At 38.3% G+C, this 21276-nt stretch overlaps 1 protein-coding gene across 2 annotated transcripts in view; it reads left to right on the top strand.

Moving 5' to 3' along the window:
- Positions 1–21276, top strand: part of arhgap32b (Rho GTPase activating protein 32b) — a 225311-nt gene that overhangs the window by 115811 nt on the left and 88224 nt on the right. Inside the window, exon 1 of one of the 2 annotated variants that reach the window (XM_039764046.1) lies at positions 8344–8473. The exons of the other annotated variant lie outside the window; for it this stretch is intronic. The gene's annotated coding sequence lies outside the window, so the exon portion shown is untranslated. Of the gene's footprint in view, positions 1–8343; positions 8474–21276 lie in introns of those variants that run through there. 2 annotated transcript variants of the gene reach the window in all.

Below are 21276 nucleotides of genomic sequence, written 5' to 3'. Positions count from 1 at the left end.
TCCCTGGACAAAAAAATAACAAATGACATGTTTAGGTGCAAGCAGCCTGGTGGCACGTCAGCATCCTAGTTTTGAACCCCCTGCCCATTCATTGACAGTTAAATTTGAATTTTTCTTCTATATGCTAGCACTGGTTTTCCTCCCACTTCCAAAAATATACAACTTTATATTAGCTCTGTGTGTGTGTGGGTCGGTTTATGATGGACTGACACCCCACCCAGAGCTGTTTCCTTTGCCCCATGACCCTGAAAGCAGGTTTGACAGTTTTATTTTAATTTATGGAATGGTAGGCTGGGGTTCTACAGAAAAATAATAAAATGCATTAGGTTATAAGTTATAAATGTGACCAAAGAAGTGTTTTGATTATCAAAAGGACTAGACTATTATCAGCAAGACTACATTACTCTGGCTGCTAAGTACATGAATACTGTGCGTGGTAAAATAATGTAACTGGCTGGTGGTGTAAGAACTTAAAAGAGAACAAGAAATAATGTGAAATAACATTAATAAATCACTATAAAATAATATTGTGGTAAAGCTAGTTTAGGATTTATGGGTAACTACAATAGGTGATTAGTTTCAGCCTTGAGCCCAGTGCTACCAAAGCATGTTACAGCCATGAAATGTATTCAGCAGGTTCAAAAATGGACGAAAGTAAGGATTTTAGGCTAACCCTGAGAAAAGATGAAAGATGTAACCATTTATTGTGTCAGGTTTATGCACTCAGATGAAGGAGGTTATGTGTAATTGAGAAAAATGATTAGAAGTCAAGTATAGTAAAAGAAGGAAAAACATTAGTTTTCACTTACTTTGGTTATGATTTTGACATCAGATGGACCACTTTGTCTGCGGTGGGTTGGCACCCTGCCCGGGATTGGTTCCTGCCTTGTGCCCTGTGTTGGCTGGGATTGGCTCCAGCAGACCCCCGTGACCCTGTGTTCGGATTCAGCGGGTTGGAAAATGAAGGAATGGATGGATGGATGGACCACTTTGTAACATAATTAATATAGTGCAATAGCCAGAAAGCCATGTTAGCCAATCAGACATCAGTCCGTATCATTTCCTTTATAAAGTGACATTAAGTCCGTTTTTCTTCCAGCATTATCAGATGCAACACACATTGTAACCTTGGAAGAGATGCCAGTACATTGCGTACTTAGTCGGAGTTGTCCCAATGGCCTACACTTCACATGTTTAGGATATGAAAATTAATGGAAGGAATTATTAAGGATAAGATTGAAGAACACCTGGCAAGGACAGGAGTTATTCTGAACAGTCAGCATGGGTTCAGAAGAGGGAGGTCGTGTTTTACTAACATGCTGGAATTCTATGAGGAGGCAACAAAAGAATACGATCAAAGTACTGTAGAGCATATGATATTATTTATCTTGACTTTCAGAAAGCATTTGATAAGGTGCCACATGAGAGGTTGGGCATCAAACTAAAAGAAGTGGGAGTTCAGGGTGATGTTTTCAGATGGGTGCAGAACTGGCTCAGACACAGGAAGCAGAGGACGATGGTGCGAGGAACCTTAGCAGAATTGGCCGATGTTAAGAGTGGTGTTCCACGGGGTCAGCGCTGGGGACGCTGCTATTTTTAATATATATATTGTGGTGGATGGCCGGGGTGCATGCCCCGGCGAGGATGCTTCTTCAGTATATGTTCAGGGGGAGCAGCAATGGACTTTGTAATACCTCCCCTTTTGGACGCTAGATGGCAGCCCCCCTGGGTTGGAGCTGTACCTCGGTTTCCCACAGGGCTCCATGGGAATTGGAGTTGGGTGAAGCCCTGTTTTGTCCCACAGGTGCCACCAGGGGGTGCTGCACCTGGGACTCCTGAGCCCTTATGGGCAGTGTTTTCGCCACACCCGGAGGTGCAGCCGGAACTCAGCAGTCAACCACCTGGAGCACTTCCGGGTGGACTATAAAAGTTGCCAGCAGCCACCACTCTGTGAGCCTGAGTCGGGAGGAGGAGGACTGCGCTTGCCAGGAGGAGTGTTGGTGGAAAAAGGATACTGTATATGTTTTATTGTGGTCTGCTTTGGGACTGTGTTGTGCCTGTGGGACACGGGGAAGACGTGCCCCAAAGGTGAAGAAAAATAAAAGTTCCTTATTTTTAGACGTGCCTCCAGTGTGAGTCTGTGTTGGGTCATGTGCCAATATAGCGCCTTTGTTACAATATAAAGGATTTAGATAGGAATATAAGTAACAAGCTGGTTAAGTTTGCAGATGATACCAAGATAGGCGGGTTAGCAGATAATTTGGAATCCGTTAAATGATTACAGAAGGACTTGAGCAGCATACAGGCTTGGGCAGATTTGTGGCAGATGAAATTTAATGTCAGTAAATGTAAAGTATTACATGTAGGAAGTAATGTTAGGTTTGAATACACAATGGTCAGTCGGAAAATCGAGAGTCCACCTTATGAGAAGGATTTAGGAGTCATAGTGGACTCTAAGCTGTCGACTTCCCGACAATGTTCAGAAGCCATTAAGAAGGCTAACAGGATGTTAGGTTGTATAACACGATGTGTGGAGTACAAGTCCAAGGAGGTTATGCTCAACCTTTATAATGCACTGGTGAGGCCTCATCTTGAGTACTGTGTTCAGTTTTGGTCTCCAGGCTACAAAAAGGACATAGAAGCACTAGAAAAGGTCCAGAGAAGAGTGACTAGGCTGATTCCAGGACCGCAGGGGTTGAATTATGAAAAACGATTAAAAGAGCTGAGCCTTTACAGTTTAAGAAAAAGAAGATTAAAAGGTGACATGATTGAAGTGGGCGGCACGGTGGCGCGGTGGTAGCGCTGCTGCCTCGCAGTTAGGAGACCCGGGTTCGCTTCCCGGGTCCTCCCTGCGTGGAGTTTGCATGTTCTCCCGTGTCTGCGTGGGTTTCCTCCGGCGCTCGGTTTCCTCCCACAATCCAAAGACATGCAGGTTAGGTGGATTGGCGATTCTAAATTGGCCCTAGTGTGTGCTTGGTGTGTTTGTGTGTGTCCTGCGGTGGGTTGGCACCCTGCCCAGGATTGGTTCCTGCCTTGTGCCCTGTGTTGGCTGGGATTGGCTCCAGCAGACCCCCGTGACCCTGTATTCGGATTCAGCGGGTTAGAAAATGGATGGATGGATGGATGATTGAAGTGTTTAAAATTATGAAGGGAATTAGTACAGTGGATCGTGACTGTTATTTTAAAATGAGTTCATCAAGAACACGGGGACACAGTTGGAAACTTGTTAAGGGTAAATTACGCACAAACATTAGGAAGTTTTTCTTTACACAAAGAATGATAGACACTTGGAATAAGCTACCAAGTAGTGTGGTAGACAGTAAGACTTTAGGGACTTTCAAAACTCGACTTGAAGTTTTTTTTGGCAGAAATAAATCCAAAGAGGACTGTTTCATTTATGTTAGGTAGAATGCCCAGAGGGGACTGGGCGGTCTCATGGTCTGGAATCCCTACAGATTTTATTTTTTTCTCCAGCCGTCTGGAGTTTGTTTTTGTTTTTTCTGTCCCCCCTGGCCATTGGACCTTACTCTTATTCGATGTTAATTAATGTTGATTTATTTTGTTTTTCTTATTGTGTCTTTTATTCTTTATTATGTAAAGCACTTTGAGCTACTGTTTGTATGAAAATGTGCTATATAAATGAATGTTGTTGTTGTTGTTATATGCCCGGCGAGCTTTATTGGGTTGAATGGCCTGTTCTTGCCTAGAGTGTTCTAATGAGAGAAAACATGTGAACCTTTAGAAAGATCATTTGACCTTAAGGACAAACTGTAAACTGTACATAGGCCATTACTGGGTCAGAAATTGGACTAAGAGATCTGGAACTTTGAGGCTGTTATCATGCCACTTGCTAGTAGAGCTTTATAAGGGTGGGCATCCTATCACATAAAAAAAAATCATGCTTTCAATCCTTCTGTGTCTCTAGCCAAAACAAATGTCAAGAATTTTAATTTGGATGGACTGAACAAAAGTAGAACTTAACACAAGTAATATGCCTTTAGCACCCATGTTCCTGGGGCACCTGAAAACTACAAACATTTTGATATGAACGCTGGCTTTTCTTTGGACAGAATCAATTCAGAGGAATGCCCAAAAGGAACAATATTGTCAAATTGATCCCAGGAAAATTTCTATACACTTCATTGAGGCTTATGAGCACCTGACTCTGATAGCCCTGGGCAATCTTCAAAACAAAAAGCACACAGACACAGAAGCCTCAAAATGTTCATATTCAAAGACTGTTTGTGCACAAAACGCCTTTGTATGACAAAGAACAGTTTTATAATCAGGCCAGACTTTCATACTCTTTTGTATAGAGGAACACTGGGGGTGGAAACGAAGCTTTGAGTTTCGGTCAGTGTTCTGTTACTCTGCAAATGAAACCTGCCCTTTTCAGGTTGACGGCATCTTTTTTTTAAGAACAGCCTGTCATTGCAGGATTGCATCGTGACGATGGGCTACTTCTTATTTTATAGTTTGTCCGTTTTACTCGGAACATATAACACTTGGAGAACGTTAAGGAGATGAAGATAGAAAATTTGGACAAGATGAAATAAAGCAATATCAATTCAGCATATTGTATCTGCCCAAATGCAAAGCAGTTTAAAAACTGGCCCCAATGTCAGTGAGTGAGTGAGTTTGGTCCCTGCAAATGGGCTGGTATCTCAACCAAGGGAAGGTTTCTGGCTTTTGTCTGATAATTGATTTGGCAATGGGCATAACTGAAAAAATATGTCAAGTATATACAGCATATAAATTAAAAACAAAATGTATGCCAGCACTAGTTATATGAAACAGACAGACGAGCACAATGAGTTGCACAATCTGTTTTGAATACAATGACGTTTTTAACTTAGTTTCCTTTTTACAGTTCATATAAAAGGTTCAGAGTACATTTGACAAGAGGCAAATACCACCAGGTAGTGACTTTGGCTACTATCACTTGAATTTTGTGCCATAAAGTGCATTTTATAGTGAGAACTATTGGATAATATGGAGTTAGTTAAGGGCAATGTCAGGCATGCATCTATGAAGGAAAAAGGTTAAAGGTCATTTAAAAGAAGGTGAGAGGCACAACTTCACAGCTATAGTATCTTCCTCAGGTGGGTGCACGCCTTCTTTACTGTTAGTGAATAACAGCAGAACCTGACAATGCAATCAACAGTGCAATATCAGGCTTCTTTTATTTTGCAAAATATACTCTTAAAAATAAAGGTTCCACAGTGGTTCTTCAGGGCAATGTCATAGGGTAACCATTTTTGGTTCCCAGAGGACCCGTTCACGTGAAGGTTTCGGAAAGAACCTTGATTACTGAGGTCCATAACAGGCACCATACAGTAAATAATCATGAATAGAGGGTAACAGATTTGTGAAATGCCAATGGGTCATGATTTTAAAAGGACTCTGGCTGCTTACAATAACACAGGCCAAGTGCCCTGCTATATAGCCCACCATACAATAAAGATTTCAGGATGTTTTTCAGAGCACAAATAACCAACTTCATATGCAGAGAACCCTTCCCAGAATGAAATGGTGCATTGTCATGCAATAGTTCTACAAGGAACCATAAAAGGTCATTAAAGAACCATCATTTTTAAGAGTGTAGCCATTGTGAACACTATCTTAAAAAGTAGTGATGAGAAAACCCTGTGGAGTTTGCTTCGCCTTGAGTTTAGCGAAATGGCAGGAATGTTTGAGGGCTTTACCAAAAACGGCTAAGTGCATTGAAGTCAGTGGGGAAAGAAGAACTGAATTAGTTTTGTGTGGATTATAACGGGGCAGTGGTCTTTTAGGTGTCTCTGGTGGCTAGGGAAGTGTTTACCACCTATGCTGTATTGGTTATTGTAGCCAAAAATGTGATTTGAGCTGTGAGGCAGCAATGCTAACTACTGTGCCACCCTGCCTCAAGCAATTAAAGACACAGATAGAAGGCCAACCACAAACGAAGAACAATAAATGGCTGCAAACAAGCAATGATTAAAAAAAAAATGTGCTTACAGAAATTCAGTTTTCAGGGCACTGATTAGCTGTGCCACATGGCATTTTATGAAATTGAGTTTTGGCTGGCATGCACCAACAGTGTGGTGATTTCCACGCAGCTGGTATGTTGTTTTTTTTTTTTTTATAAGTCGATGCCTCTGTGCAGACGTCTCACATTATTTTTCTTCCTTTAAGAAGATAGAAATGGTTTGTAAATAGTCATCAATATTTAGTTGTTATTATTTCTCAGGGTCTCATGTATTTCCTGAATCAGAGAACAGTACGGGAGGTCTTCTTTAATGTTTGTTGTGACTCGCTGCTGACCACGTGGCTACTTGTATATGTGTTCAGCCTGCATATGATATTAGCCATGCAACCCAGTGGGACCAGAGTTTTGTATCCAGCAGCAGTTCTGGTAATATTCTTATTATTATGGTCTACTAATGCACCCCCCGAATGAAAATACTTTTCTTTGTTTTTTAACACATGCAGGGTGCAAATCAAGCTAGAGTTTTGCACAGGCAGTAACATCACACATGCAAGAAGTAGATGGGGCAACGACGTATATTTAAAAGTTACTTTGCATGGCTGCTATAACTGTAATGTCACGCTGGCCTCACAAAGCAGCACAGGGTTTTGAGAAAAAAAAAAAATAAATGTTTATCTAAGTTGGCCACACAGTGAATTTCCAGGAAAATATTTGACAAAGTCATCTACATATTGTGTGTGAATTACATTGATCATCACTATTAAAGAGCTTTGTAGATAGATTCACACTAGAGTACAACATACTGTATACCAAAGTAAGCAGTTTACGTATGCCTGTTCAATACAGGGACAGTGACTGTTGCACAGCTCTAAGTTCACATGTTGAAACCTAATCACTTCATGTGATATTTGCATATTCTCCTTGTGCTCATGTGGACTTCAGTCTTCCTCCTACTTTTGGTTAATTGACAATTCTAAATTTCTGCAGTGTGCATGAGTGTACCATACAAACAACTCTCAATCTGCTCAGAAATTGGTTCCTGCCATAGGTCAGATATTGCCAGGGTTGGTTCTGCCCATCCTACTCTTAATGGGTTCAGTAATGGTCAGAAGGATGGGTGGAAACTTTTGAAAAAACAGTAAAAATTTGCTCATTCAATATGGTAGTATAAAGATTTGCCTTGATCAAAATATGGAAGTTCATTCTCTGGCCAGTATCACAACAGCGTTTAAAGATTATTCAGGTGTTATTAAAGTGCTGTTTGCAGTGAAGATGATGCCGGACATTTTCTTAAGCAACTGAGTAGCAAATACAAATAATATAATAAAATAAAACAATGCTGAAAATAGGGCTGTCAAATCAGTTAATGTAAAAAAAGGGTCAATGTCTAAGAGTTCAAAGGTGACTATGTGCCATCCATCCTTGAGAACAGGAAAAACTAGACATGCAAGACAGTAAACAACTGAATTCAGGCCACACAAGTCATAAAAGTGACAGAGGTAGTGTTATTTTTCCATTAGTGTAATGCATGCTGAACATTTTAGAGACAGCTCTGCTGCCATTTCTTTCGTAGTCTAATGATAAAATACAGAGTTTTTATAGAGTTTCAGCAGAGCCAGCTAGATCATTGTAGAAGAAATGTACAGTATTACTTTCTTATTTTTAAGTGTTTCTTCACTTTGAGAAAGCCGTCAATTCAAAACTTGAACCGTTTCACGATTGGCCCCCAGAACTTCGTGCCCAATTTTCAATGCATTGGTGATGTTATATTTATCTTTATGTAGAACTCTGAAAATTAATACAAATAACGTATGGTGACATTTTCCGGGTGTTTATCAGATTTAAAAGTTAAAGCTGAGATATTTGCTCTGACTCCTTCAATTTTCTACCCGCGTATTCGACTGAACTGTGTAATTGTAAGTAAATGAGAAATAAATAACCCTCGTATGTGTCTGTCTTACAAGTTAAATATTGTACTATTTACATTGAACCTAAAGGAGATTTGTGATCTTATTGATGAGTAGCAGAAATATTCTCTCTTCGGAGTCTGTATGCCATTCTCTCAATCCTCCTCTCTCTGCCTACTAAAGCACGTATCGGAAACACGAGTCGAGTCCCGGTTTTCATTAAACTCTGGCAAGCTATTGCGCTCTGTGGGTGCGGCTCGCGGCTTCAGGTAACAGCGTCAGGAGAAAGGTGGGGCTCGCTAGGGTGTCTTCCGATCACCTGAGGGAGGAGAGCAGCAGGGGGCGGAGCTTTAGACCTCGCGGGTGGTGTGCTCTGTAGTAGCGCTGGGCTGCTGCTGTTAACAAAGAGCACGCAGATCTAGGCTTGGAATGGGATCCGAGTGAGAATGTGGCTTGACGGGTGGCCAACGGTTTGATCTTATTGCCTCCGCTCTTCTTTCGTACTCAGATCCTGAAATCGTCCAGTTCAAAAGTCCCGCTGGGTTACCGAATCGACGACTGCTCTTCGGATTGCAGAAGTGGGAATTCTTTTTAAAAGGTTAGAGGGGAATGCACCAGTAACCGCGTGCAGCCTGGGTTGTATCAGCGGGACAGTGACTTATGCTAAATCAGCAAGTTTGTAAGTAGCAATTCAGGGCACGAGCTGCCAAAGGAAGAATGGCTTTTGCTAGCAGTTACCGTTAGAAGAAAAATTATTTAGTGTAGAGGCTCTCAGATTAATTATGTTTATCTATCTATCTATCTATCTATCTATCTATCTATCTATCTATCTATCTATCTATCTATCTATCTATCTATCTATCTATCTATCTATCTATCTATGATCGGTTTATTAATATGTATAATAGTTCTCGTGTACGTTCGCTATGAAGTGTTTTTTTATTAGCATTAATATTACTGAAAAACAGTAAATGCCATCATTTTTGTTTTTGCCGGTGTACGTACACATTGTTTGCTTTAAAGATTTTTATTATGCCCCCAACGCCACAACTTCGTGTGGTATGCCAGTGACAGACTATGTATAATGTGAAGAATGCAGAAAGCTGCTTAGATTGTACGCATAACTAATTCTGAATTAGTTATAAGACACATTCTTACAAAGGCGCACGCACTATTTACTTGAATTCTGTTTCGGATCATTTAACAGGAGGTACGCAAAGCAGCAACATTAATGAGATAAATACCTATCTATGGCTCTGTGTCAAATATAGTACATTATATTTGTAAATATAGAGAAAAAATAAATATTAACTTTCATAAAATAAAAAGTTGGGTGTTTTAAAAATTGGTCTTTTACAGAATTGAATAGGAGATGTAATTACAGTGATAAACTTAATGTAATTATTTGTTTATTTATTTATTTGGTTGTTTTTTAATTTTACAATGCTTTAAAAACAACGTAGTTAAGATTAGGAACTGTAATATTTGCATTGGCAGCCTTAACCAGCTTTTCAAAGAGACTTACAGGGTGGATTTAAATGTCTTATTGTATTATGCAATATTTCTCTACATGTCATAAAACTTTCTTAGGCATCTGCTGTTTAAAAATAGTCAGCTGTCATTCAAATTGCCATGTCATGTTAAGTTAGCTGTCTAACTATGACAGAATACTATTATAGAGTACATCATATTCCATACTGCACACATGAATAGAGTTAATTCTGATAATTATCATAAGGCAATAAGCTGCCAATATAATTGTTGTGTCATGTTAAGTTAGCTGTTAAATGATGGAGTACTTTAGGTTATAGATTGCATCATATTTTTTTTATCACATACATGAATAGAGTTAATTGTCTGTCTATCTATCTATCTATCTATCTATCTATCTATCTATCTATCTATCTATCTATCTATCTATCTATCTATCACTTTTTCCATTCATTCATTGCACGTAGCTCCTAAAACACTGAATTGTTACATAAAATACATTTGCAAGCACACATTTAAACTTACTTTAACAGCACTGACAATTTAAGTTGGCAGATGAACATTGAAGAAGTTTTAATGTCACAGTCTCCTGCAGTTTGCCATCTCTTTTTTCAGAAGACCATGCTAGTACTGTAAATATCTAAATCCTTTTAAAATGAATTTTCAAATACAAAAATATTTGTATATACTTTTTTTTTTTAAACTATCATAAATTATATCTGCCATCCATCAGGCCTGGCAGTATAGTGTGTCACTTATTAGATAGCTAAAATGAGGAAGTTGTTCATTGTGCAGGCAGAATGTGTGACATCACACTGACATGCTGGTTGCTATGGTTACTTTAAAAGCTGGTCTATTTAAGGTACCTCTGCGTGAAGTCGGGCTCTAACCACTGACCAGAACTGCTGCAAGTGTCATGTCAGTGTACTTTTGTTGACCTTTATAATTACTGGGGCAATGTAAATGTTAAAAAATAGGACTCATGATTTGCTGATCAAGACTTTTTATTAAATCAGTTTTTTTTTTTTTTTTTTTTTTTTTCTGTGTGTAGAACTTTGAGTTAGAAAAAATTAAGATTTACTTGTTGCTTTTGATAGAGTTTTAAAATACCACCATTTGGTCTACAAACCAATGACTGGTCCCCCTGCTCAGCTATCAAACCTGGCATTTAAGAGAAGCTTGTTGGACAATACTTTGAGATTCACTGTGTAGTGAAATGCAGTTAAAGATTTGTTATGTAATTTGGATATAATATAATATTAACAGAGCTTTAATTGGCAAACATGTCGGCTAATAAAGAAATTGCATAAAATGATTTATTTCTCATCTGTTTTTTATCTTTTGAGCCATTCCTAGGTACTATTTTATTTTAAGTTACTCTTCATTTTCTCAAACCACTTCTATTGTGATGTCATTGGTGTGATTACAAACAAGGATGTGATGCCAGTGCATCAGGGAGCACATTCATTCACTCTGGGCCAGATCAGAAGGAACATATTTTTGCGGTATAACAAACTAGGGTTTCCAGAGGAAATCTAAATTGATGAGGCAGCACAGTAGTGGAGACTGGGCTTCACATCCTGGGGCTTCCCTGAGTGGAGTTTGCATGTTCTCCTCATGCCTGTAAGGGTTTCCTCCCACAATCCTAAGTCATGCAGGTTACTTGGGCTGGTGATGTTAAATTGGCCTTTGTGTGCTTTCTGGGTGTCTTTCTGTGTCATCACTCTGCAGTGGACTGGCGTCCCATCCAGGGATTGTTCCCACCTTGTGTCCTATGCCTCCTGGCATATGCTCCAGTTTCCCCACACCCTGTTAATGATAAATTGGGTTTGGAAAATGGACGTGGAAAGAACTTGCAAACATCTAATAACCAGATCTTAGTTTCATTGTTGTAAATGTTCTAAAATTTTCTGTTACATTATAGACTTGGCCATTCTTGTCTTTGTCATAAAAATAATGCATTTTTTGTGAACACTTTAACTTTGCATAGCAGCTGGCAATAATGTCTCTTATTTCCAAGAGTCTGGGTTCATTTTTAGGCCAGGTTGTTGCTTGTGTAGAGATTGATCAACTTACCCATGCCAAATTACACTTTGTTTTCCCCAAATGCCAAACATGTCCATATTACCATAGTGATTATTCTAACTTGTCTAGATGTAATTCCTTATGGCTAATGGACTGGCATTCTGTCCAAGGTTGACTGTTTCCTTGTAGTCAGCTATGCCAGAAACAGGACTGACTGAATCATGACATCAAACCTTATAATGGATAAAGCAGCTTAAGAAAATTAATTGATATCTTTGAAATGAATGTGTGTATAAATATATAAAGATCACATTAAAAAAGCAGGCTTGCATACACAACAGTAACCCTAAACTAAAGGCATGATATTTCACAGTTTTTGACTTGTGTTGCTTTGAGGTGTGCACTGGGAGGTGGAAAAAAGAATTAAGCATAAACAAATACAGTGTCATGCAAATAAGGCCTGATAATCATAATGTGAAGTCACCTGGCAGTAGAATATCAAAGATCCTGCTTTGTTGGAAGTGCAGAATGGGAAGTTGGCATTCTAAAGCAGTCACTGTTTTCGGTAATGATTAACTATTCATGTACTCGTCTGTTTTCTTATTAGAACAGTAAGTGAACCATGGTAATCATAATAAGTATTGTTGGATTTTTGTCTCAATGTGAAAAACACATAAATGTCTTGCAGTGCCTCTAAAAATGCTTTGGCCTTTCTTGTGGTGTCTTTTATTCTTTTACACAGCAGCAGAAACGGGCTTTTATTCCTCCATCCTGGAAAGCAAGTACAGGAAATGATCCAGATGGTGTGTGTGACTTCAGGCCAGCGCCTAATCTAAGACCAGAGTAACCTGCCTGGCTACTCAACAGGCTAAATGTCTGCCTTCATTGTGGACACTAAAAACAGACAAAAGTCTGAAGCAATTGTTTTACAGTTACAGTTCATTGCAATTGAGCATTTTTCTTTACCTATTTACTTAAAAAGGAACATATGTTTGCTTTACAAATAGGTGATCATAGATGTGAGTTAAAAATATCAATTTGTAATGCAACATAAATGCATATTTGTGTTTGTTTAAATTGACCAGTTACCATTTAAATTACCTTTCATTTAGTTTTGTCTTTTATGCCAACTTTCACAGTAAGTACAGTTTTGGGATCAGTCAGATATAGAATTAGGTCATCCTTCGTGTCCTGCAGCATCACGGTCTGTGTTAAATAAAGAAAGAAATGAACAAGAAAGGGGGCAAGATGAGGGTAGAATGTCTCCATTACGTAGGCAAAAGCTAATGTGATTGTAAAAACAGAAAGGCCAACAATAGAGACCTGTATCGACTGTCTATATTCACTTCTGCAGTTCAGGATTGTTTTTTGTTTTCGCCAATCCCAGCAGCACTGGTCACAAGGCAGGATACAACTTTGGATGTGACGATAAGAATAGGAAGAAAGCATTAAAAGTCATCATGAGGTAGACAAGGCGAGAATTAGTTTTGGCAAAAATTGAAGCATCTGCTAGGCTGCAGAGATTGTTTTAGAAGTTGTGAAGAAATAAAATGATATGAAGATGATCTATAGTTTAGTATGTAATTAAATTGTTTTACAGATTTTTTTGGATCTGCTTTTGTTACGTAATATAATGTTATTAGCTGAAAAACACTTTTCTATCCATTCATCCATTTTTGATTTCATTTCATTCAATTCAGGCCCCAGGAGTCACATCCTCTCCCCAAATCATTGATCAGAAATCAGGAACCAACCGGGGATATTTTTTCAGTTTATCACAGGACACACAAACTGCCTAAAAATGATATTTGTACAGTATTTTTTAGTCTTATTCTTTGAATGAAAGTAGTGCAAGCATTTTGCAGTCTTGTCAGTCTTTGTTTTAATTTATCATTTCTTTACTGGAATCCTCTTCAGTGTCTGGCAGATGAATGAATGTTTTAAACATATGTACGGCATATTTGGAAAATTTGACACGTCTTCAGATTCAGTGTTGTTATATAGAGAAATATTTTAAAGTATTATTTCACTGTATTTAATACAATGCATGATGAGTACAATATTTGAATTTTATTTTCCTTTTTTTTGCAGAGTGTTCTTCCTTAACTCAGTTTGCCCAATATATTAAAATAGCCTGTGGTCTTTTAGAGTACTGACTTAGCCATTTCTGAAATTCCTAAGTGGTAATCGAGGAAACGCTGCCATCATATACTTCATTATTATACTTTATACAAGATCAAGCACAGGCATCTCTCTGTCTGCTCTGGTAACAGAAGATACAGGTTGCTTTACTTCAGTACAAGATTTCATTGTAACATGTCAGTGTTTTTGATATGTAGCATTTTATTCTTTTTTTCCTTTCCTGGACAAACTTATTTTACTCTCATGAAAATTAAATAGCAGTGCTCGGAATACACTGACAAATGCCACAGTGAAATACTCTATTATGATTTCCATCTGTGCCGTACTTTATGCTGATGCCTTGGGCGGACCTTCAGTAGAACAGGAAAGGCAAAGGGTAAAGAAAAGGGATAATAAAAAGACAATGACTGTAAGGTTACAGTGCCAACAGGATAACTGTGAGGAAAATCTGAATGATCCTAAAAAACTGGAGTAAACAAGTATCAAGAGAAGGCAAGTAGGACCTGATTTTATAACCGTTAATTTGTGGAGTGAATAAAGAGGATAAACATCACTAGTTAGTGGGGAGTGTTTTTCCCCACTTTAACATTCTTTAACTACAAACCCCATTTCCAAAAAAGGTAAGACACTTTCTAAAACTGCAATAAAAACTACAATCTGTAATTTGGTCATTCACTTGAACTTTTATTTAATAGGCAAAAGAACAAAAAAAAAAGATTTTCAGTGTTTTCACCAACAAACTTAATTCTTTTTGTTAAACATAAACATAGAAATTGATGCCTGCAATACACTCCAAAAAAAGTTGGGACAGAGACAAGTTCACCACTGGATCACATCCTCTTTTTCTTTTAATTACACTTCTTAATCTTTTGGGTACCGAAGAAACTAATTGTTGCAGTTTTTCAAGTGGAGTTTTTGCCCATTCTTGCTGTGTACAAGACTTGAGCGGCTCAGCAGTCCATGGTCTCCATTGTCTGAGTCTCCTCTTCATGATGTGCCATACATTTTTCAATAGGAAACGGATTTGGACTGCAGGCAAGCCAGTCAAGCACCCAGACTGTCTGTCTATGAAGCTACGCTTTTCTAATTAGTACAGAATGGGGCCTGGCATTGTTCTGCTGAAATATACATGGAATTCCTGGGAAAAGACGTTGGAGCATATGTCTCTCTTAAATTCTAATATAATCCTCTGTGTCAATGATGACTTCAAATCTTTATATATAATACGCCACCGTGGCTGTCCGTTTGTCTGTCCAGGATTTTAAATCACCTGTAGCTCGCAAACTGTTTGACCTATTGACCTGAAATTTGGTCCACATTTACCAACCTCTACTGTCCGTTTTAGGGGTGATGGTTTTTAGTCGTCTTTTTATTTTTATTTTATTGTAGAATCAACTCTAGGCAGTGGCCAGCAGGGCGGCCGTACGGCGGATGCATATGGGTGCCATTCTCATCCCCTACCACCTTCGCCGTCACTTTGCCTACCTCTTCATATCTTAAATCATTCTTGAGGCAGATTGAAGACTTAAGTGAAAAATTAAGAAAAACATACTAAGTAATTGCAACACAAACACTGACTTAATCAGTTTTAATGTGAAAAGATGCCAACGAAAGAAGAGAAGAGGTGGGCTGCTGGGGTGGAGAAAAGAAGAGCTGCTCAGGAAGCAGTAAACACATCAACCTCTGAGCAAACAAATGCTAAACAAAGACAGAGAAAGAGTCAAGTCTATTCACTGCTTATTATCATGCAGTCTGCCGTTACTGGTATATACATATCCCCCATGCCCTCACAGGGTTTATGGAAATTTCGCCCCTCACATTTCACCCCAACTACATTTCTACCCCATGATATTTCTCCCCCACCCCAGTAACTTCTAATACCCACACCCAGACGTTTTGAGTGTTGGAAGTTTCTAGAAAAAATAAAGCGAATAATCGTTCTCCGCATTCAAATCGGACTTTCCTAATTTAAACATTTTTGTAGCAAAATGATAAAAAAGTTCGCAATCGTGCATCACTTAAATGAAGCGCTCTGTAAACGTATACACATTTTTATTTCAATTAAATGAATACAAACGATTTTACAGTGGAACACGTCGATCTGTGAGTCATATAAGAACACTACCTGAGTGAACTTTTTTTATTTTCAATGTTGGGTAAGGTTTATTAAATTTTTAATTGCAATTATAGATATGTACATAAATAGCTGGGCAAAATATAGTGGTGGTGAAAATGTGGGGGGCGAAATTTCCGTAAACCCTTGGGCCCAGGGAACTCGCCGACGTTTGTGCACAAAATTGATGTATGGTTTCCTGTTTGCATAATACAGTTTCAGGGAGCATTTCTTGGTGCAGCGTTGGAATGTGTTAGGTGACAATGATTTCCCAAAGTACTCCCGTGCCCATGTGATTATGTCCGTCACAGTAGCAGGATGGTTTCTAATGCACTACCACCTCAAGGTTCGAAGGTCACACACATTCAGCAGTGGTTTCTGCCCTTGGCCTTTACATACAGAGATTTCTCCTGACTCCCTCAATCTTTCTTCAATGTTATTAACTGTAGATGGTGACATGCCTAAATTCTTTACTACCCTGCACTGAGAAACATTGTTTTTAAATTGATAGATAATTCTCTCATGAAGTTCAGCACAAAGTGGTGAGCCATGACCCATCTTTGTTTGCAAAGACTGAGCCTTTGGTGGATGCTTCTTTTATACCCAATCTGTTACCAGTTAACCTGCTAATTGAGGGACCTTACCGAATATTACTTGTACAACCTTTACAGTCTTACTTTGCTACTGTCCCAGTTTTTTTGGAGTGTGCTGCAGGCATCAATTTCTAAATTTGTTTATGTGTAACAAAGAAAGTTAAGTTTGTCGATCAAAACACTGAAAATTTTTTCTTTATCTTTTTGCTTGTTAAATAAAGGTTCAAGTGAATTACAAGATTACAGATTCTAGTTTTTATTGCATTTTTAGAAAGTGTCCCAAGTTTTTTGGGACTGGGGTTCTAATTCAGTTCTAATCCAGGGTAAACCTTGATATTTTGACAGCCACATAAAGTGTATTGTATATAACATTCAATTTCATTAGCTTTAATGTCTGTCTTGAAAAACTTGATGTTTCACAAATAGTAAACTGCCAGAGTCCCTTTCCTTCTTGTTTGCTCTCTGCTTTTATTTTCAGACTCCTTTCATACTTTTAAGTTTCCACAAAGTAGTTCAAGAAGAGTTTGTTGAAGAATACTGTGTTCTAGTAAAATATTTCAGTCTGGGTGGTACACTGGAGCAGTGGTCAACGCTGCAACTTAAATCAAATGGGATTGAATCACACATCTTACTGCTGTTTGGACTTTCACCCTCTTATTTGTATACATTTTTCTCAGAGTACTGTGGTTTCTTCTGCCATTAAAAAGAAAGGGTTAAGACAAATGGAGATTCTAAACTGACTCCTGTATGAGTGCTGGTGTGTGCACGAGTGGGCTCTAAAACACACTGCCTGTTGAGAGCCATTTCCAGCCTTACGTCCATTGCTGCCAGGATAGACTCTGGCCTCCATGCCCTGAATTAGATTGAGTTGTATTAAGGACATGATATGAAAGCTCATATCCGGAGAAATCATAACATAAACAAAAATTTAAATTTCAATTCATTGTGTAAATGTTTAGCATGTACTATTTATGAACATATATCTCCTATTTGTCTAACATTTATCTACCTCTGTTTATCTGTGTGATTTGAAACTGCCAGGCAACATAGCACTGTGACCCTAAAATCTGCCTATGTAGAGCGTACACATGTCACCAGATGTATGGCAGAATACATTTCAGCAACTACTGTCACTGTGTTAGATTCTTTGTGAATTTTAAATTGTACTTGTATGGACAAGTGCATGAATGGTGCCAGGTTTTAGTCTTGCAATAAAGAGTGCTGGGATAGGCTTTGGCTGCCAATGACCAAAGCACATTCCAAAATGTTTTGTTATATTATAGTCTTTGCTGCTGTTGTTTTATAATTTCTATTCAACTAAATCACATAAAATAATTATCTTTTTTGTGATCCATGTACCAGTTAACTCATTCTGTGTTAGCTTCATCATTTGTCATCTGTTTGGGTACTTTGTTAAAAATGTGTCCTAGAAGCATTTGTTAGACTTCGTTGTTTTTATTTTACATATTCAGATTATTTATCATTGCAGTAGATTTTGTTTGTGGGTTTATTTTTGTCTACTGTAGTACATGTAAGTCAAGTTTGGTGATGGGGTTAAAAATGTACTATTGAGTTAAGTTCTGATTCTCTATTGAATATTGTATCTGTATTTATGTCTGTGTGTAAATTGATTTTCATGTCTTAAAATTACAATTTTCATTGGGCGCTTATGCATTTTATGTGTTGTGTTGTGTAGTGTAGCACTCTTAAATGACCACACCCCAGCAAAGATGAAAAATTTTAAAACAACCAAGGTGTCCACCCAGAACACTGCGACCTGTCTTCTTCAAACAAGCTGCGTCGTGTTGGTCTTGTTACAGGATCCAGATGTATTGTTCTTGATCCAGTTTGGTCCAGTACGCAGCAGCATATTACTCAAAAACAGTTTGACTTACAGTATGTCCAACGATAACTACTGTAGAAGCTGTTTATTTTACCCAGGATTTTTACAGTCTTCTATGTTTAGTCCTGTTGATTTGCAAGGTTTTTTCACGAGTAGCTTTTAAGATAGATCCTTTTTTAAATATACATGTCCTCACAAACAGAGGCGTACACAAAAGCATACATGCATTCACACTCACTATGGCTCAAAGAAATTTACAAGTGAAGATACTTGACAGCTTGTTTGTCCTACCGGAGCTTATGCTTGTATTGTATTATGAATTCTGCTTTGAGTGATTTCCCGTGGCATCACTAAATTGTAATTTACATGGAAGTATTGTATCGACCATTCCATACTGATTTTTTTTTTTTTAATGACATTTATCAACTGTACACATTCTGAAGCCCTCCATGATATTTTAATTGGTGGCTCTAAATTGTACCCATAACAGTCAGTGAAGATGCGTGAATGAGTGAGCCTACTCGTTTCTTTCCTTGTGCTTTTCACTCTCAGGGTAGGCTTCAGTGCCTGCATCCTTGATGTTTGGTAATTAATGGATGATTTATCAACTGAAAAATTTCTTGGGAGTTGGTGGCATAATAGCGTTAGAACATTCAGCTTCACACTTTCGTTTTATAGCCATGTTAAGTTTACCGACACTTAGTTTTTGAATCACAGGCTAATAAATCAAGACACAGCTTATATCCACAATTGCAGCTGCTTATTCCAAATCTTAGTTTATTTTTTGGGCTTTTAAGAGCTCATTAAGTTGACTGTTTAAGTTGAAGGAGCGTAAGGCTGATGAGTGCTTTGAGGGCTAAAATCACAGCCATTCACAGCTGAACTTGCCAATTGGCAGGCGTGCATTTCACTCCTTCTGCTGCCTCTTAAGAGAGCAGATTGACATGGCATGTGATTATGCCATTGCAGGTGTGCTTATGATGGTTTCACTTTTGAAAGAATAAAAATGCAAAGAAAGCTGATTAAAATTTTGTACGTTGTACAATCTTATATGCTACTTTCCCAAGGTGACTTCCCTTCAACAGTGGTTCATTCACCTTGCACTTAGTAGTGTGTATTATACGTGCATCAAGGAAATTTTCATGTTTGTGAGCGCACTTTACCTATCCCCTAAAAACCCTACTAACGCATAAAATCATCAGATTCTGGCCACGTCCCTCTCACTTGGGTAGTTTGTGGGCCTATATGTGGCCCGCTTGGCTTAGTTTTGAGTTTATTTTTCATTTTCATATAGGACTGTGTGCCTGTGACAGATTGCTAAATCAGAACAGGAAGTGAAGTCCTCACTTCTTGCAACAGATATAATAGGTGACATTTAACAATAAAGCTATGTGTCCATTCATTGTAAATTAGCGTAGATTTTTGTGATTTTATTTTTTCCTATTAAAAGATAAGGATATTAATGTTCAATTTTGTTTTTACACAAAACCATCCAAATATCAGGACGTTTGTTAAACCATATATTTCTGGTTTTATACCATCATTTGATTAAAGTTAAACTAGTTTTTAGTAGGGTTCCTTAAGCAAAAATAGACTATTTGTTCCCAGTTCACCTCCATTCTACAATATTCTGTATTTTGCCATACAGGTAACTTGCCAAAAAATAACATTTTTATTCTTTTTGCTTCAAGTCAAGGCAGATTTTCATGGACTTTATGGGCAAGTTGTTTCTGCTCATTCCCGTCCCTGACATCTTCCTTCATTTGTTTCATGGACAATATGAGTGTTACACTTGACAACGTCGAGCCATTGTGTTCTTTCCCGTCCTCCTCTGCTCGTCCCACTGACCATATCCTGCATCAGCGAATTATCGAATTAGTTGTCTCTCGTAACATGACCAAAATATGTCACCCTTTGCCTGGCTATTTTGCCTTCAGGGAAGGCGCCACTTTTAATTCTACCTAGGACTTCCTGGTTTGTGATTTTCACTGTCCATTTAATTCTTAGCAACTTCCTCCAAACTCAACAGTTCAAACGCATCGATTTCTTTTTTTCTATCTGCTGTTTTCAAAGACTATGTTTCTCAGCCATAGCTTACTATGGGGAACACAGTTGCTTTAAACATTCTGCACTTGGTGCTGATGCTGATGTTTTGGTCTCCCATATTTTATTTAGACTCAGTAATGCATAGCAAACGAGTGTGAGCCTTCTGTTGATCTCAGGCCCGACTCCCCTTTTAAGTTGATTTTTAAACCAAGGAAATAACATTTTGGACAGATTCAGTTTCTTCATTGTTTGTCATTACTTTAACGTCCCCCATTCTCAACCGTCTTCTTGATATTCAGATGCAAACCCAATTTTCATTTTCACTTTCCATGGCACGTTTCAGCTGATTTATGCCGTCTTTAGTCTCAGCAAGCAAGGTTTTCTTGTCTGCATACCTGAGGTTGTTAATGTTCCTGCCATTGAATTTTACTCTAATCTCAGATTATTCAAGGTTTGCCTTTCTTATGATTACATCTGCATCCATGCTGAACTGGACTGGTGAGAGGATGCAGCCTGTGCCATCCTGAATGTCACTTCTTGGTCAGCTTTTTTTATCAGCTGAATTTGGTGTTTAGGTACACCCAGTGTCTGCAGGGCAGTCTACAGTCTGGTGTGGTCAACACAGTTGATTGCTTTAGGCTAATCAATGAAGCACTTGTTTACTTTTTTCTGTAGTTCACAAACCTTATCCATGATTGAACGGAGGTTAGAGATATGGTCTCGAGTGCAACAATCCTTCTGAAAGCCAACCTGCCCATCTGGCAGCTCCCACGTGATGATTTTACCTAGCGAATGTTGAATTTTTTTAAGCAGGAGAGCAAAACTGAAATATAATTCTGTAAGGACTGGGGTCCTTAAAAGCCATCCACTTCTCCATATTATGACCAATTTTAAAAGTCATCAGAGACTTAGTGATTTGTGACACCAAGCTTGTCATATTTGTGATAGCTGTGCAGGTGTTAGTACATTTTTAAGAATTTAGGCTTTTAACAAACAATGGCACAAATTCATATTTATAGCTGTCAGTCTATTGTTATAACTCTGAAGTTGAATTCTAAGTCTTTCTTTTTCCCTTGTACAATTTAACACTGTACCATCAATGTCCCTGCCTCTGTACATTCTTTAAATTTGATTTCTATAGGTCTTGT

This window comes from Polypterus senegalus, chromosome 9, assembly GCF_016835505.1.
Source record: "Polypterus senegalus isolate Bchr_013 chromosome 9, ASM1683550v1, whole genome shotgun sequence".
Classification (NCBI taxonomy): Eukaryota; Metazoa; Chordata; class Cladistia; order Polypteriformes; family Polypteridae; genus Polypterus; species Polypterus senegalus.
The sequence above is the reverse complement of the archived record's forward strand: the minus strand, read 5'-3'. Positions and strand labels throughout refer to the sequence as shown.